The 19,885-nt window shown below is 43.2% G+C and overlaps 2 long non-coding RNA genes across 2 annotated transcripts in view; one reads left to right on the top strand and one right to left on the bottom strand.

The window, feature by feature from the left end:
* Nucleotides 1-19,885, bottom strand: part of LOC310714484 — a 602,255-nt gene that overhangs the window by 501,179 nt on the left and 81,191 nt on the right. The window lies entirely within an intron of this gene.
* On the top strand, nt 12,172-16,965 carry LOC310714407. Its single transcript, XR_014529714.1, has 2 exons — nt 12,172-12,611; nt 15,716-16,965. It is a non-coding gene; the product is annotated as an uncharacterized lncRNA (long non-coding RNA).

Raw genomic sequence — 19,885 nt, forward strand, 5'->3', positions numbered from 1 at the left:
TATTATTATTTTTTAAGAGGGGAAAACACACACGGTCAGCAGACTGGAGCTGTTGCTCAGGAACCTTTTCCCAATGTTAAATCTCCCCAAGGAATTTATACAGAACAAGGAGTCTTGGTTACGGAAACAAGCAGTTTATGTGGCTGTGTGTCTTCAGTAACAGTACTGGAAGTAGTACAACCATTTATCATCAACACTGACACCATCTCTAAGGAAATCTTCAGAGTTCAGACATATCTGAAGTCTTGTTTTGAAGAGCTGGATTTCTTTCTTTTTTCCTCTTTTACCCTCGGCGCCCAAAATAAAAGAACATTCTGATGCTGTTTGGATTTCTCTCCATCTCTGGACACACTGCAGCTCATTTATTTACCATTTTACTAATTGTTTCATAGACTGTCGTAAGTGGGCAGGGATCAGGGGGAGAAAAATACAGTAGAATGCTGTACCATGTTCAGGATTTGAAACTTCAATAACGGAAAACAATAGAGATTAAAGACAGATACAGACTTTGGAGAAGAAAGAGGGAAATGGACCAAGTCAAGCTGACTTCATTTTAAACAGGAAAACCCATGCAACCACATTGAATAGAAGTGGGTTTAATTGAGCCATCAGACTCGCACAGGAGTGAATGACTGGGAATGAAAAATGGAAGGGGGGGAACTGCCTTAAACCAAATTGAGCACCCATTGATGGTAATAGGCAAGGTGGGTTGGTTCTGCTCATGAAAGGTTGGGTGGTAGTGAATGAATGGGGCAGGGTAGAAAGGGAGAGGCAAATCTTAGCAGATCCCCCACTTCCCTGCCTCCTTTTCCTTACTGCTTGATAAATGTGACCCGACAACACATTCTACTTCTTGATGCCTCCAATGATTCTGCTTCCTTCTGTACCAGGGTATTCAAATCAAGGACCACAGGAAGCTGCCTTATGCCTGGTCGTCTGACAATCTAGTCCAGTATTTAATCTGACTACCAGTGGTTCTCAGGAGGCCTTTTCCATCACTTGCTGCCAGCTCTTTTTATCTTTTGATGGCAGAGACTGAACTGGAGTCCTTCTGCTACAAAGCTCTGCTTCTGAGCCTCAGCCTTTCCCTGGGTTTCACACCAGATCTACTCATATTGACTCAAGGCAAAATTGCAGTAGCCACTCTAGTTAGTGAGAAAAGACATGTTTTAAAAAAGAAAAGAACATGCTGCCTTAATTTTATTTTTTGCTAATAAAACACTCAAGGTAAAGCGAAAAGATAATCTATTTATTATGCAACATTTGACCTGTTTGTGAAATTTCAGATTTGAAGTGACCAGTACAAAAGAAGGAATGCCAGAAACTCCGAAATATTTACATGTATGTTTCTGCTGCATAGCTCTATACATGCAGAGAACTTTATCATAGGATCCTGCTGCTACTAAGGGATTTTTACACTGTTTCCAACAAGCGTACAATCTGTATACCTGTGTACACAATATAGCTGAGCTATACAAATAGAGCCAGATATTTTTCACCTGGGTTCAATGCAATGTGTCACCAAGCCTGAGACTTGGCTCTTAGACATAGATGTCAACATTTCCCCATTTTTAAGGGAAATTCCCTTATTCTGAATAGGATTCCTCGCAAGAAAAGGGAAAAGTTGACAGCTATGCTCTTAGAGGCTTTCAGCCATTCTACAGATTATAGCATCTCCCCCTCTCAGCTGCTTGCCTCTATGAAATGTCATCATTATTTCAGCTCTGGGATAATCTGAACTGCAATGCCATGTTTTTCTATATTTTTAATGCTTCAGCTGAGAAATTTTCCATTGGTGTTTAATGGTATGAAAGACAAAGAATGAAATTATCTAGCCCTCATTGCTGAGTTTTTTTACAAAATCTAAATCATTTCCAATTATGAGATCATTGTTTCACTGAACCACAAAACCATAATACTTGGAAGGACCAGAAAGGTTATCAAATCCAATCTCCCTTTGTCAAGGTAAGATCCACAGCACTTAAACTTCCAATGTAGCAAGGAGCCAATTTGTTCTCATATGCCTCCATGGAAAAAATGTATTGCTTCTTCCTATATAATATTTCCCATTGCCATATAGTTATTCCTTTTCTGCATTCCCAGAGTGATGTGGACACAGTGATTCACACACCACTGCTGGTAAAAGTGAATTGATCATATGCCCCATTGAAATAATAAAAAAACCCAAATGTGAACACTTAAAATTGCTTATGATAATCACAATTAACTTTTGCTAGATTACACTGATTTAGGTAAGTGGTAAGATACTTCTCTTTCCTTCTGTCAGCTCCTAGCCTTCTGCTTTTTCACAGAAGACTGGGATTAAGCAGCAAAAACACTATGACTTGTGCTTATCCACCAACCTTTAAGAAAATGATCATTCCACTCGTGTATAGGGATTTTGTATGGTTCTCATGACTGGCCAGAATCAGCAAAGAAGAAACTATTGGAAAATGACAGCGCCAAGAATGGAAAACTGTACAGTTTTGCTGTGTGTAGATTCATATTGTGCACCTCCCCTCTAGATAAGTAGCAAATTGCTCCTATTTGAATTTAATTCTTCGATAAAGATTTTCAAAGGTCACTTTCATGAAGTCCCTCTCTGAAGATGAAGTGGCAGCCACCAGTTTAGATGGCTTTACAAAATAATTAGATATATGCAGAGAAAATAGATCCTTTGATGTTAATAACCATAGTGGCCGAAAGTGGAGGGAGCTAGTTAGAGGCACTTTGAGATGCTTGAGGAATTTAGTCTTTGTGAATTCTGATGCAAACTAACTTGATCTACACCTCTTGGAGTAAAGTACAGACTGGAACTTAGCTATCCCCTTAGGGTGCCTCCAGACTGCATTTTGCAGAATGGATCCAATTGCATACCGTGAAAATTGGGTTCATGTAATCCAAGTGGATTTAAATGGTCTGTTGCCCTAATTCTCCCATTTTAAAAGAAACTGACCTTTTGCATTTAAAAAGTGTGGAATGAATGAATGAATGCTGGAGAGATGGGGGAACACTCCACAAAAAAAATCAGGATGGAGGCTGGTGTTATTACCTCCATGCAAACATAAGAGGATGAACAAACTCCGTGTGAATTTTGCGAAAGCAGATCAAGATGAATGCTGAGTAAATAGGTTATCTGGAGGAGCCCTTAGGTAACCTTGGAAAATAATGCATCTAATATGTTCAGGGAGCCTCCATGAGTACAAAAAGTTCACCATTTCAGGCAGACAATGAGAGGAGTAGAGCTGCTATGCTTGTTCCCACTTCTTCCCTCTCTTTGCTTTATTCACAGACCAATGGAAAAGGGCATTGCTCTCCCTATGCATATTACACATACAGCATAAGTCAGTATTTTGTGCATACAGTGATAGAAGTAAATGTTATTCATAGTTGGCCAAAAATAAATTTGTGCCATCTCAGGAAAAAGAAAATAAGTGTAGCAAACTGTTCTTGCTGATCCTGCCCAGGAGTTGTATAGTCTGGGCAAATAAAACTCTCTTCTCTTCTTTTTAAAAACAAGTTACTCTAAGCACACCCTGTGCTATTTAAAGCAAATGGAAATAAGATCTAAAAGATGTTGGCAGTTTTTGATCTGCCTCTTAGCTTCTGTTTTGATTTTCAGACTTTCCTTGTAAATGCATGTCTGCTTAATGAGTCTGGGTATTTCTCCCCCTCCCCTCTCGCCCCCACCCCATTTAAAGCTCTTTTCTAAAGTCAGAAATGTGGCTCTTCAAATTATCAGTTTATCATTGCATATACATTTTTCCATTTATGTTTGTAGTTGTGTTCATGGTAGAAATGTATTTTCATAGCGTAGCTAATGTCTATTTATCCTGCTCTTTCTCCTTTGGGCTCATTATTTGTTGATGAGATTTTTCTTTCTTTGTTGCTTGCATCTAGGCTTCTTGAAAAGGGCCATTTCTAAAAATACATATTTAGCAACTCTTTCGTTCTTTGTTGGAAGCAAATGCCTCCTAGGCAAATCTTGTAAGGCCCATTCAATCCACTGCCAGGGGTTTCCTACTTATTTATTTATTTAACATTGTGAATACTCAGTTTAACATGACCATCAAATTTGTTGCATGTGGCCGAGCGGTATGAATCGATGCACAGCTATGGAATCACAGAGATTTAGGGACGGTCTGAAGTTTAAACCCTCTTTCCTTTTAAATAATAAGTTCAAATACAAGTAGAACAACAACAAAAGATGTTAAAGGAAAAGATACAAAGCTCTGCATGCAAAATCAGTTCAAAATGGTTCTTTCAACATTCACGTTTCCCCCCCTTTATACAACATATCTGTCAGGGGCTCAGGGACAGAGGCACAGGGGAGAGAGGAGATGGAGAGCGAAGGGGAAGGATCTGAGGGCAGCATAGGGGAGTATGACAGTGACCCGAGAGACTCCATGAGCTTCTCCAGCAAATCAGAAGATTCCCAGAAGGAGGCGCCGATGGTCAGGGCAAGGGGGGCCAGCAGGGACTCCCAAAGCAGCAGCTGGAGATCAGGGCCAGCTTCCCCACGAGAGCGTAGTGGGGGGGAGGAGTCCCAAGTGTCAGGTCCAACGGCTCCTCCAGCAGGGAGAGAAGATGAGTCGAGACTGACCACGCCTCTATCGGAGAGTGGGGGAAGCAGTGACAGGAGCAGTGTAACGGTCAGGAGGAAGGTTACCGGCTGGGCGCGCGCGCCAAGTTCAAATGTACAGGCGCGCGGGACAGCAGAAAGCCCGGATCGGGAACCAGGTCCTAAAGCCCGCCGGAAGCAGGGGGAAGACTCAGGGGAATCAGCGTCAGAAGAGTCTAGGAAGGGCGAGACCCCAGCTGACAGGCGGACCCAGAAGAGGAAAGAGCAGAGGAAGAGGTGGAGTAAGGCTAGGGTCTTAAACTGGTGTCTGGGGGAGGAGACTCAGACGGAGCTTCAGCGGTCTAGAGTTTCAGACGTAGAGCTGCACGCTGCGGCTGTGAAAACGAAAACGAACTTCAATAAAGACTTTTGTATATAACAACGGAGTGGCGTTGGTCCTTTGTGAGTTGGGACCTAGGGCAGCTCTGACAATATCCAACACAGCTTGAATCACAACTTCTCTTGAGTAGCCTTCAGAAATTAGATTCTGTGGTGCAATCAAATAATGTGGGTGGTTGGGGGAGCAAATATGCTACCCTCTAATGTCCCCCTCGGCCCCACCTTTAAAACTTCATGTATTGGATGGAAGGTTTGTAAGATCTGTAAATGTAGGGAGTGGGATGGTCATAGCTCTTTCCTATTGTTATTAAGACTCTCCCTTGCTTGCCTGATTGGTCTGCCTCCTTTGGTTAGAGCTGAGTGCTACCACAGAAACCCTACCCAAAAGTTCCTAGAACTGAGTCTCAAGATGCACCATAGCTTTGAGACCAATCCTAACATCCAGTAGGTAGGGTGGCAGTAAAGCAGTTGAAGATGAATAGCTTCCACTGGGCTTTTTATTATATTGGGTTTCTTTATATTGGCCAGAAAACCATAGAATTGTAGAGTTGGAAGGGACCCTAAGTATCATCTAGTTCAGGCTTCCTCAACTTCGGCCCTCCAGATGTTTTGAGACTACAATTCCCATCATCCCTGACCACTGGTCCTGCTAGCTAGGGATCATGGGAGTTGTAGGCCAGAAATATCTGGAGGGCCGAGGCTGAGGAAGCCTGATCTAGTTCAGTCCCTGCAATGCAGGAATATGCAGCTGTCCTATATGGGGATCACACCTTTAACCTTGGCATTATCACTGCTCCCATACAAAAGTCAGAGGTTTATACAAAGAGAGAAATCTCTCCATCCTCCACCGAAGGAAACTAAAGGCATTCTGCTGTTCAGGTACACAATCCATTCCGGCAAAGGGAAGGTATGGGGCAGGGCAGGTGAGAGCTATGGAATGAACAAAGTAAAAAAAAAAAAAAAAAAGTAAAGGTAAAAGAGCTCTGGATGGTTAAGTCCAGTCTAAGGTGACTATAGGGTTGCGGCACTCATCTTGCTTTCAGGCTGAGGGGGCTGGCATTTGTCCACAGACAGCTTTCTGGGTCATGTGGTCAGCATGACTAAACCGCTTCTGGTGCAACGGAACACTGTGATGGAAATCAGAGTGCACGGAAATGCCGTTTACCTTCCCGTCGCAGTGGTCCCTATTTATCTACTTGCACTGGTGTGCTTTAGAACTGCTAGGTTGGCAGGAGCTGGGACAGAGCAACGGGAGCTCACCCCGCCACGGGGATTTGAACCGCCGACCTTCTGATTCGCAAACCCAAGAGCCTCAGTGGTTGAGACCACAGCGCCACCCGTGTCCCAATATGAACAGAGTACCCATGACTTGGGGATTGTCCCAAGGGCTAGATAGAGCAGCATGGAGGGCCACATTCACCATCTGAAGTTCTCCACCTTCCCTAGATGCTATTGCAGGGACCAACTATTAGATTTACTAGGATAGGAGCCCTTTCATAGCAATTGCAGAGCCGGCCAGCCTTTATTCAAGAGCTGATGACCAATTGCCCCCAGTGTTTTGCCAGTCCCTCAAGAACTGGATTAATTAACGCCTACAGCATGGCATTCACTTTTATGAATTTCTTTTTGGAAATACCTTTTCTGGAGATTAGTAAGCAATGGCATGTTTCCCATAGATTTCAACATGCTGTAAGAGGAGCTGACAGGGCGAGGAAGTATAATAATTTAAGGATAAAAATGACATGCTCCTATGTTTTGAATCTTTTGGTTATCATCTCCATATGCCGTGTTAGCAGAGTAATTAGCTTCATTAGGAGGAGCCTTCTACAAACAGCACATGTTGCAGCCAAATGATGTGGCATCATCCTGAATGCGCAATCAAGGCCGAAGTGAAGATCATCAAACTCCAAGACCATCCATTTTAATCAGCAATGCACCAGGGCAACTAGAATTGGACTCAGCTGTTAAACTGATAATTGTGTTTGTGGAAGAGATGGTCTGAAAAACATACACACTTCTGTCAGTTGACCCACTCTGGAAATTCTTAGTCTATCCACCCTGCTGAAGAAAACTTTTGTTTACTGTTGTGGGCACTTAGTGGGGCATCTAAACCCAAAATCTGCTGGAATGAGAGAGTTAGGATCCAACAGATCTCCACATCAGCCAGGGTTACACTGGCATAAGTCCCCAATCCTGGCTCAGCCAGAGGTATCTCAGTAAAAGTCCCTCATCCCAGCTCAGCCAGTACAAAGCAAACTGAGCTGGCAATGACTTTGCCAAGCACAGAGTTAATCAGTTTCGGCAGTGGGACCAGTCATCCAGTGAGGGGGTTCTTATGCTGGATCCTAAAACTGTTCCATTCATGTCATGTGACCTGGCAACCAGGAGGAATTTACACTGGCAAAAGGGGAGGTCCAAGTCAATCCCCCAGTATGTTTCCAAGCACAATTCAAAGTGCTGGTGTTGACCCTTAAAGCCCTAAACGGCCTCGTATACCTGAAGGAGCGTCTCCACCCCCATCGTTCTGCCCAGACGCTGAGGTCCAGCGCCGAGGGCCTTCTGGCGGTTCCCTCATTGCGAGAAGCAAAGCTACAGGGAACCAGGCAGAGGGCCTTCTCGGTAGTGGTGCCCGCCCTGTGGAACACCCTCCCATCAGATGTCAAAGCGATAAACAACTACCTGACATTCAGAAGACATCTCAAGGCAGCCCTTTTCAGGGAAATTTTTAATGTGTGATGTTTTAGTGTATTTTTGGTTTCTGTGGAAGCCACCCAGAGTGGCTGGGGAAACCCAGCCAGATGGGCAGGGTACAAATAAATTATTATTATTATTATTATTATTATTATTATTATTATTATTATTAAATCTCAATTTGACTTGTTTTCCCTTTGACAGGCTTCAACGAACACAGCCAGGAGCAGCCTTGCTCCTAAATGGGGTTTGGCTCTGACACATATTATATTATTTTATTTTGATTTATATTCAGAACTATGTAGTGAGACCCTCCCACTTTCATGGTTATGGCTATCCTCATTAGTAGGCGCATCCATAACTTTTTAATTTTTTACTCCTGCCACTGAAGTATAAATGTGTTGGGGCTTTGAAGGCACTTGGGACCTGCAAGCAAGTAAGATGGTAATCACCACACTCAGCTGGAGCTCACCAGAGCTCAGCTCTGGCACCTCTTGGGTGGGCGTCACTGCCATTCTAAGAAAACCAAGGAGAAGTTCATGGTGAGATCTGGCACCACTTTTCCTAGAAAAATAACACTGCTCACACTGCTTTTCTTGAAGAGCTGTTCTTCCATCCGGTCTTGGAAATTCTGTTGTCAGATTGCTTTTGTCTTCTAAACACAGCCAGAAAACTTAACAATGTCTTTAATTTCTCCCAATTAAAGGTTTCGCAAAATAAATGGGAAAAAATGCACTTCCAATTTTCTCATAAAATTCAAACATTTAAGTTTCCTGTGGCAAAAAAGTGGAGATTCATGGAATCATAGAGTTGAAAAGTACCCTAAAGGTCATCTACTCCAACTCTCTGCTATGCAGGAATCTCAACTAAAGCATCCATGACACATGGCCATCCAACCTCTGCTTAAACTACACCAATGAAGAAGAATCCACAACCTGCTGAGGGAGACCATTCCACTGTCTAACAGCTCTTAGTGTCAGAAAGTTCTTCCTGAATGTTCAGTTGGAATCTCCTTTCTTGTAACTTGAATCCATGGTTCAGGTCTTATCATACAGAGCAGTAGCAAACAAGCTTGCTTTATCTTCCAAGTGACAGTACTCTTGATATTTGAAGATGGCTATCATATCTCCTCTCAGTCTCCTCTCTTCTAAACATTTGTCCTTATGTAAAACATTTAAAGTATATCACCGAAAGGTATATAGATAAATGAAAAACAAAAACAAAAAACTACTAACATTTTTCAAGTGGTTTCAACAACTTTTTCCACTATATGTGTTCACTAAACTCAGGCAATCGAGGTGAGCATGAGACTTCACACCAATAACTGCATTTTCATAAGCAAAAACAGCCTCCATTGCTTAGACAAATACTACATTGTGTTCATTATCTTTTTCTATGCCTTTTTTTAAAAAAAGAAGACAAGGTGTCATTACATTTGGAAGGATGGCACATCATAATAACACATCTACTTTACGTAATGAAAAATCTGGTGTAGCATTTGGTAAAGAAGCAATTATAATCTATGTTAACACAGTATATGTGTTTTGCTAGTGATTGATAAGCCAAAGACTTAAACGAAGAGTGAGTTCTGTTTGATGTCAGTCAATTTTGACAGATTTCTCACTTACTCCAGCCACAAGGAAGGTGTCGAGTATATAATTTCCTCCCGCCCGTAAATGAGTTTTGAAAGTTCGAATTCTTTGGAACAAGTTTTAGATTGCACGGTTTTGATGAATGTGGAACAACGAATGCAGTTAAGGAAAAACAGAATCAACTCCAATATTCATCTAGCTCAGACCATGGTTGTACAATGTCTGTCTCACCAAACTGAAGATGACCAACTTCTCTTATATTGTGACTTGCTAGCTGCTTCACAACCCATCATTTTACTGATCACAATCAGGCAGGTAGAAACAGGAAGTTTGTTGGTGTGTGGTGGACCAACATACATAGTTGGTGGACTGAATTCTGCTCAGGGAATCTTGACTCAATGTAGGTCAACTCTACAGCTCAAAATAATCAAGATGGTAAAGGTGATAACAATTGTTCTGAGTATCACAGAGATAAGTACAAAGAAGACATTTCTATGTTTCATTTCAGGACTTTCATGAGGCTCACCTTTACTAGATATGTCTTTCTGTATGTGTGAAAAATAATCCAAACAATGACCTGTACTTGTCAACTGAGAATGTCTTTTCCACAAGCGGCCTACACCACGAATCGGACATTTTATAATCTGCTTTCTGCTTTCTTCTCCTTCTAAAAGAAATACTTTTTATGATGACCCTGCTAGTGAACTCCCCTCCCAAATTTGGAGTGGACCCAGTTCAAACAAATTATTTCAAGACACAACTTAAATTATTCTAAAAATTTTGAATATTATGGACCATTTTGAATCAAGGTGCTGCAATACTCCCAGTGCTGGTTTCAGGAGAGCACATTGGTTTATATTCTTATACACACACCTTCAAATCTCCTCAAAGAGTTACAGCTCCCAGAGTTTCATGGGAAGAGGGATTTATTGTTAAAACAATCTGGAAAATGTAGGTCTTTGAGAAGCATAAGGTAAGGGTAAAGGGACCCCTGACCATTAGGTCAAATTGTGACCGACTCTGGGGTTGCGGCACTCATCTTGCTTTATTGGCCAAGGGAGCCGGTGTACAGCTTCCGGGTCATGTGGCCAACATGACTAAGCCACTTGTGGCGAACCAGAGCAGCGCACGGAAACGCCGTTTACCTTCCCGCCAGAGCGGTACCTATTTATCTACTTGCACTTTGAGGTGCTTTTGAACTGCTAGGTTGGCAGGAGCAGAGACCGAGCAACGGGAGCTCACTCCGTCACGGGGATTTGAACCACCGACCTTCTGATCGGCAAGTCCTAGGCTCTGTGGTTTAACCCACAGCGCCACATAGGGGTCTCTCAACAAGTCTCAGCATGCTTAACAAACTACACTTCCCAGGATTCTTTGGAGGAAGCCAGGATGGTTTAAAGTGTTGATTCTGCTTTAAATGAATAGTGCAAATGGATTATCAGTTGCTTGCCATCCTAAGACATGTTGGCAGTTGTGGAGGGAGGACAGGAATTTGTACCCTGCATAGCTGCTTGCCCATCCCATGACTAGCAGTTGCAGAAATTGTAATAAATTATGGGAAATGGTGGATGTTTGCTTAATATGGAACACTGTCTCTACTCTCCCATTCTAATCCACAGTGACTACCTAGAAATGCAGCCGTTGAGTCGTCCCCCCCCCCCCCCATATATATCAAAGGAAACCCAAAACAGAATTATGGCAGCATTATGATGATTGCTGGGAAATATGGTGGACTGGAAGCCTTCTATAATTATCTCAAGGAACGTTTGCCATGAAAGACAAAACTGACTGTCTCAGCAAATCTTGTGGCTAATTTAACCATGGTGGTAAAACTGTCAGTGGTACCCTTTGCTCAGTAATTGACTGGTGCTAAGGAGCATTATGACCTTTGAAAATGTCAGACTCTGAGATGAACCTGGTGTGAAACATCTCCCACCCCTCCCAAGCACGGAGATCCCTGTACAAGTTGGAAATTGTTTTGACACTTGTACAATTACTGACTGACACCAAACCCATTTTGCCTTTTGTTTGCCTGTGGGGATACTCTACTGTGGAAAGCTGCAGGTGACAATGAGTTTAGCATACTTATTTTATTTGTAGATGGATATCATTTTGTTCCTTTTATATTTCTATAAGAACTTCAGGCAAAAGGGTAATGTCTAAAGAGGACTCTGAGGGCTGAACACATATAGTCCATTGTAGCTTAAAGGGCTACATTATATTATGGGATGACCATATTCCATGCATTATGTGGCATCTGTATGATGTAATGAGATAAACGTCCTCTTTTTATGCTACTCCACTTCAGCTTCTGGTCCCCGGCTCAGAAAAAAAAAATCTGACTTTAAAGACACAATATAATAGCTGTGCCATCTCCTCTGGTGAAGATCATCTATGTAAGCTTGCACTAGCCATTTCCTTCTCTTTGCCTTTAAAAATCAACTGTACCACTTTAACCTTGTTCTTTCCAAATAGCATCAACTCGCCACCCACAACTTCCTACCAAGGAGGAGCAATCACCATTGGGACTACTGCAAGGGAGGAGAGAATGTTTAACCGTTTTGCTCTCTGTCCTATATTTCTGATGAAAATTGTCCAACACACACACACAAACAGCTGGGGAAAGGAAGGTTTTCCTTCTCAAGTACAGGATGCCATTCAGATTTCAGAGGTTTGGAAGCAGTTGTTATTCTGCTTGCAGTGACTGGGTGCTGCTAAATCACCCATATCAACCTGAAGGCACCCTACGTTAGACTTCAGGTCTTCAGCTTCTGGGTTCATATATTTCTTTCATTTCCTCCAAAACATTACACAGCAGAACACATTAGTGTCATGACATTCTCTCTTCCAGCACCCTCACTTCTTGTCTCTGGTATTATGATGATACCAGTGCCGTCATTGTGATGCGAGCAATGACCTCACAAGAGACCAGGCTTTGTGGAGGGCTCTGACTGACTGCAATGAGAAAAGAACACTCTGATGTTGCTTCAGCCACAACCAACCTTGGACTGAGCCTTAAACAGGGGCAGCATTTCTGTCTCACTTGTTAACTCAACCTTTACGGCCTCTTCAAGTTACAGGGGCCAGGCCCATTTTAGCAGTCTTTTACTCTGAGGGAGCAGGGCAGACGCCGGTTGTACTGCAGCTTTTGTGATGTGGTCCTTGGAGCCAGGAATGACCATGTGACACGTTTGGGCTGCAGGCACACTGCAACTGTGGGCTCATTTTGTAGATGTTCTTCTGGGCCCTGTTCAGCCTATAATAACCCTTCTGATTCTATGAGTCCTCATCACCTAAGGAAGAGGAATCAGATCAAAGGAACATCACAACAGGTGTGGACAATATGGAACACCCTGAACAATATGGAGGTACAAACAAGAGTCAAGTTTTAATAGATGTTAAAGGCGAAGGAGGGGTGTGGTTGCCATTTCCAGTAGTAACCATGCATTTGCCTCGACAGCTAGTTTTACCCTAACAGATAAAAATAAATTCATACCCTCCAACATTTCTCCAATGAAAATAGGAATGATTCCATCATCATCATCATCATCAGTTTAGTATTTATACCCCACCCGTCTGACTGGGTTGCCCCAGCCACTCTGGATAGCTTCCAGCATATAAAACAACAACAACATAATAATAAAACATTAAACATTAAAAAACTTCCCTATACAAACAAGGCTTCCTTCAGATGTCTTCTAAAGGTTGTATAGTTACTTATCTCCTTGGCTCGGGGGTCTCTTAACTCCATACCCTCCAACATTTCTCTGACAAAAATAGGGACTTCCTAAGGAAAAATGGGGCATTCTGGGATTAAAACAGAAACCAAGGTGGATTCTGTAAATCTAGGACTAATCCTGGGAAATAGGGACACCTGGAAGGTCTGGAAATTCAGAGCACAGGGATGGCAAGCTATGCTGTGAAGCCTAACTGAAAAAGGGCGGGGGAGGGGAGGCAGGCAAGACTATAATTTAAGGATGTGAATGGAATGAAGATGGTCCCATGGCGCCTCATGAAAAGGAAAGCAAGGATGTGTGTGCCTAATGACCTAAACCCACTCATTAGGATTATGGTTGTGGATAAGCACAGCAGGCCTTATCATTAAATCTACTGCCATCGTTTCCCAAAATACTTAAATTCATTGCAGAAGGGTTATAAAGTACTTCTAAGTGGCTCTTAAAAAACACGCATGCATGCACATGCACGCGCACAGACACATGGAATCACTCTCTTTTTTCTCTTTAATCCAAAAACAGAAAGCAGCGTAAGTCATTGAATTTACCAAGTGCATTATCTGAAGAGCCACTTCTCTATATTTTCATGTATATATGCATGTCTTTTGTTCAATAATGAAACAAACAGGTTTCATTTTTGCCTTTCCTTTTCCCCTGTCAGGATCTGAATGTGAGAGTTACATCCCTCATTAATGACTCATCCCAGCTAATCTCTATTCTATTCATAGCTTCGCACTGTCTTCTTGCCACGGCTTCCCTTGCCGAACCTATTGTTTCAAGTAGGGGGAAAGGCTGTTCTGAGCTCCTGTGGTGTGAAGACATTAGAGTGCCTTGACTCCCCCCTCCCGTCTTACCCGCAATCATACCCTTCAAAAACATCAGAAGAAATTGAAGGTGGGAGAAATTGGAGGCATTTAAGCTGAGGCTGGATGGCCATCTGTCAGGAATCCTACATTACAGATCTCGCACCGAGCAAGGATTTGGACAGTATGCCTTTTAAGGATGCGTCTAACTCTGTAACTCTACGGTTCAAGTTAGGGGGAAATGTGCCATAAACAAGCTTGCAAAAGGTACATCAGATTCAAGGAAATGTTGTTTTGAGGCTGGTGTGATTATCTGACTCAGCATGCTAGCCACATCATATTGCTCCCCAAAACTGTGCTCTAAACATTGGTCTCCTATTTTCAACAGCACACACATCTTGGAGATAAATGTATAGAAAGTTAAAAGGCTTAGAAAATAGTTGAACTTCATGCACCCCTAAAACCTGTGTTAGGAAGGCACGTATTCCAAAAGACAGTGAAGAATCCATTAAATTAAACATTAAATGAAATATAGAATCTTAGAATCTTAGAGTCCACCACCTCTCGTGGGAGTCTGCTCCACTGCCAAACAGCTCTTGGTGTCAAAAAGTTTTTTCTGAACATTTAGTCAGAATCTCTTAACTTGAAGCCATTGGTTCAAATCCTACCCTCCAGAGTCCTCAAGTCCTACCTCTCCAGGAGAAAACAAGCATGTTCCCTCTTCCATGTGACAGCCCTTAAGATCTTTGAAGATGGCTATCATATCACCTCTTGGTCTTCTCTTTTCCAAACTAAACTTACCCAGCTCCTTCAAGCGCTCCTTGTAAGGCTTAGTTTACCTTAATCACATACCCTTAATCATATTGGCCACCCTCCTTTGCATACATTCCAGCTTGTCAACACCCTTCTTAAATTGCAGTGTCCAGAAGTGGACACTGTATTCCAGGTGTGGTCTGATCAAGGCAGAATAGGGTGGTACTATTATTTCCCTTGATCTGGACACTATACGTCTGTTGATGCAGCCTAGAAAAGCATTAGCTATATACTTACTACTGCTCCTGCTTCAACAATATACAAAGTTAAACATATTGGCATAAAATAAGTGAATGCGACAGGAAAACCAGCACCAGACCATAAAAGGACAGGTAAGCTGAAAGAGGTCCGCCAACATAGGAGTGGCAACACCAGATGACACATTGTCCAGGTTTCAAACAAATATGGCATCAGCCCTATCTATATCCCTTTGTATCAGTAAAAGTTGCCCATATCTCTCGTGCTCTTGGGTAACCTTCTTCTCCTTAAAATAGGAGTGGGTAACTTTTGGCTCTCAATACGTTGTTGGGCTGCAACTCCTTACTGAAGGAGGGAAAATGAGTTTTTAAAATAGTAGTCTACTCCAGGTTGCCAGGTCACGTGACTGAGCCAGCCTAAGCCCCCATCCCTTGAGTCTTGCCTCCAGAATGCCTCTTTTGTGGGGCTTATGCTAGCCTCATCTCATCCAGCTGAGCTGGAATGAGCAAGTTACGCTGGTGTATCTTCAGTTGAGCTGGGTTTGAGGACTTAATGCTGGCTGAAATGAAGTTTTGCTGCATCCTAAGCTGCTCATCTCGTTCAGTCTTGCCCCCTAAGTCTATATTTTAAGAGGCTTCTTTGCTGGCCTGGTTGATCCAACCATAGTTTTCTTCTTTAGCAGACCAGGGGCATATAGACTGACTCCTACTGCATGTGGGCTTCCAGCAGGTTTCTGGCTGGGAACAGGAGGGTGGACTTGATGGGCCTTCAGTCCAATCTAGCAGGACTGCTCTTATGTTCCTAAATCCCTAATTGTCACACCTCAGTTTCTCAGATCAGGCCCACTGCAGACCACCTCTTTGGAATATTCAGCCTTGCATAAGTATTAGTTGTTGTTTCTACAGGATTATGTTTCCTACGTAGGACATGAACCTAAAGATAGACTTCCTGGCCATGGTTCAAGCCCTCCTCAAGACTGTCACTATGGCACAGCAAGCCCGAAAGAAAAAGCTTGGCAGGACCAGAAGCTACACAAATGTCTGCTTGTAAGTATTTAAAGTGCAATCAGTGTTGGTGTCCATCATGAACCAATTAGATATTATCATCCTTGCTTCTTTACCACCATAGCCTACAAAGCTTCCTTCCCACTTCTTGGTGAAATGCTTGATGTGCCTTGTATGTTGTGCCAGACTAACTATAGTGGGGTGGCTTAACTATAGTTTGTTAAGGGCACTGGGAATTATAGCTCTGTGAGGGGTAAACTACAATTTCCAAGATTCTTTGGGGTAAGCAATGTGCTTTAAATGTATGGTGTATGCTGCTTGTCTGGGGCTGAGTTGCAGGAGTTTTCATTTTAGTTGTGGCACTGAAACAGAACTTCCCACAAGTTCCAAATTTTGGCTATGTTTTGGAAGGCTGCCATCTGATTTTAAAGTTGTTTTAAGAAAATCCAAAATCCAACCTGAGGAATCTAGTTCTTAGTTCTTACAAAACATGAGACACAGTCTCTCTTGTTTGTTTAGATCAAGGGTAGTCAACCTTTTTATACCTACCTCCCACTAATGCATCTTTCTTGATGGTAAAATTTTCCTACCACTCACCAGTGCTTGATGGAAGGAGGATTCAGCTTGTGCTGAGAACACCCTACCGCCCACCTAGAATCCTGAAATGCCCACTAGTGGGCTGTAGGGATCAGGTTGACAACCCCTGGTTTAGATTCACACACCTCATCCTCTGAAAATCCTGGTTTGTAGCCAACTAAATTTTACTCAGAGTAGATCCACTGAAATTTATTAGTGGATCAAAGTTAGTCTACTCTGAACTAGGATTGCATATTGGTCAATGTGAGAAACAACATAAATAAATTCAGTTGACTTTAACAGTTGAATGTATGGGCTCACAGAATATTAATTTCTTAAGGAAAAGAAGCAAACTCCCCCTCCTCCTCCTCTTCTTCTTCTTCTTCTTCTTCTTCTTCTTCTTCTTCTTCTTCTTTTATTGCCACTTGGTGCAGGAACATTCCACAGCAGCAGACTTCCTTTATTTCTCATCCAGTCCCTGTGAGAGCAATCTAAAATCTGTTTCCAGTGGTTGACTTGCAATATGAGTGAAGGCAAAGAGATGGCAGCCCTGGAAGTGAATACATATTAATAAAGCTGACAATCTCGCATGAATTTCCAAACTGACTAGAAACATTTCTTTCTTTATCTTGGGAAGAAAGAAAATACCGAAATTACCTATACAAATCCCAGGGAAGTCTTAATGAACACATAAGAACAGCAGGCCAAGAACTATAATAATGGGCTGAATTTTAGTCCCTCACTGGGATTCCATCAATGCTTATTAAGCACCTGTGAGAGGCAAAGAGAAAGAGAGAGATCTTAGCACTGTACGCTGTGTCAAGAATTTTGAGAGTTTAATTAGAATGGTAGAATTGTAGAGTTGGAAGGAATCCTGAGGGTCATCTAGTCCAATCCCCTGTGATGCAGGGATCTCAACTGAAGCATCTGGGGCAGATGACCACTCATCATTTCCTTGAAAACCTCCAATGAGAGAGAGTCCACCACTTCTCATGAGAGTTTGTTCCATTGTTGGTGATTCCCTCGAATAGGGTCTATCACCTCACAAGAAAGAAGAAGAAGGAGTTTGGATTTGATATCCCGCTTTATCACTACCCGAAGGAGTCTCAAAGCGGCTAACATTCTCCTTTCCCTTCCTACCCCACAACAAACACTCTGTGAGGTGAGTGGGGCTGAGAGACTTCAAAGAAGTGTGACTAGCCCAAGGTCACCCAGCAGCTGCATGTGGAGGAGCAGGGAAGTGAACCCGCTTCCCCAGATTACGAGTCTACCGCTCTTAACCACTACACCACACTGGCAGGACTCCCCCCCCCCCAAATAAGGAAGTGGCTTCTGTATACTCAGGGAGCAAATTTATAAATGAAAATAAAAAGTGGGAAAGTGGGGGGACCTTTCGAAACAGCCTGACAATGATCTGAGCTTCCAAGAGGTATGGAATAGTATGTTTTTGTGGGCTGTAAAACTGCAGCCAAGTACAACATTCCTACAATGGACATGTTAGGGGATGTTTTGTACCACTCAGGAGAAGACTTCCTGTTTCCTCCTGAGGTGGGAAAGACTTCCACTACATATGACTTGAAGAGGGTGTGGTTTGTTGTACTAGCATGGAGGAGCACACGGCCTCCATGTTCTGATCAATGTGTATTCTCCATTTTGTGTTCCTAAGAGTTAGGAGAAGTGACTGCTGATTCGCAGTCACTTGAGACTATTTCCCTTATGGGGCAGTTCATGTAGATATATAGTTATGTAACCTAAGCCTGCCTTCAGGGATCTATCTGTGAACCTGAATGAATCTGTGAGTAAACTTCTTTTATATTAAGTTTAATCAGATTCTCATGTCTATTATTTTTAAGAGGGATTAGAAGGGATCTTACCAGGAATCTTAAGTAATGAGGCTCAGACAAGCCAACAACAAGCTAACCACTGTGTAATTTAAAAAGGGGGATGTTTGGAACTCTGCTAGGATATGGAACTTGCTAGCACAAGTTAGGAAGGATATGATTAAATAGTATATCCTCTCCTACCTCCCTAATCATCCCCACAGATTTCAATTAGGAAAGGTGGGGTGGGGTGGGGAGAATGAAAGAGCCCACTGAACATAGGGAGAAATCCTGCAGTAAGATCTGCTGGGCTGAGTGGGTTTGGGATCCAGCAGATCTCTGGCTGAGTAGGGAGGTTTCTGGCATGGGTGGGCTATGTTGCCAAAATTCCCCACCCTCAGATCATTCAGAAATACACTAGTGTTATTTCCCTCATCCTGCCTCAGCCTGGACCCAGCTAGCTGAGCCCATCCCAGTGGTTCTTGAAGAAGAAGAGGAGGAGGAGGAGGAGTTTGGACTTGATATCCCACCTTTCACTCCCCTTAAGGAGTCTCAAAGCGGCTAACAATCTCCTTTCCCTTCCTCCCCCACAACAAACTTTCTGTGAGGTGAGTGAGGCTGAGAGACTTCAGAGAAGTGTGACTAGCCCAAGGTCATACAGCAGCTGCATGTGGAGGAGCAGGGAAGCAAACCCAGATCACCAGATTACGAGTCCATCGCTCTTAACCACTACACCACGCTGACTCTCTTGAGTCAGTGTAAACTTTGAAAAGCAGGTGTAGCAGTTGGACCAGAGGGGGCTTATTGGGTTTTCGGCCTCAGCCACCAAACTACCTTGACCAGCTTTAAGAATTATGCACCTTAACTTGTGGGGAAAGAGCAGCAAATGTCCTCAGTAGCAAAATGTCTTGGGCCAGCCTTCCTGAAGCAGCTTTTATCTGCAGAGCCGATAAAGCGTGTCCTCCCTAAAAGAGGGCACATGTTGTGTTGAGACCTGGAGACTGACCTTCTTGTTGTGGGTGGGTATATTGGACAGCCACAACACCCAACTAGTAGGTCCCTTGTTGCTGGGTTTAATCTGCCCAATGGAGTGCTGTCTCAACGGATTGAGGGACCTATAAATACCTATGCACACGACCCAGAGCTTCCTCTTTTGGTTCGTGCATCAGAACACCCGCCCACCTCTCCCTATGTTTAGGGCTGTGTGCTTGACCTTACTATGCCGTCGTGTGTCGTCTGTCATTGGGACAGGGGCATGGCAGGAATTTCCCACATTTGGCTGATTGGCTGTTGCCATTTGGGTTTCGCCTGCCGCGTAGCAAATTGTCACAACTTGTAAGGTTGCGGATAGGCACTGTTTCAGGTGATAGGGATGGGAGAACGGTCTCGCCATCCCTATGTGAAAGGTATTCCATTCAAGGAATCCAGGGACTCAACTTGGTTTGGTCAACCCCCAAGAGGGGGTTGTGCCCGTGCCTGAGTCCAGGGGAGCATCTCGGGAGTGGACATAGCCTGTACCCATGCTTTCTGCCTACCTCAGGTGTTCACCCTTGGCTGACCTATGATAGAGCTCTGGCTCAGCGCTGCCTGCAAGGGTGCAGGGAGCTAGTCGAACCAGAGCTTATGCAACCACTCACTTTCTGTAATCAATAAAGTTGTGGCCTAAATTCTGCCAAAAACCAAATTAAAATTTG

The sequence above is a fragment of the Podarcis liolepis genome, assembly GCF_965112155.1.
Source record: "Podarcis liolepis genome assembly, chromosome: 8".
Taxonomy (NCBI): Eukaryota; Metazoa; Chordata; class Lepidosauria; order Squamata; family Lacertidae; genus Podarcis; species Podarcis liolepis.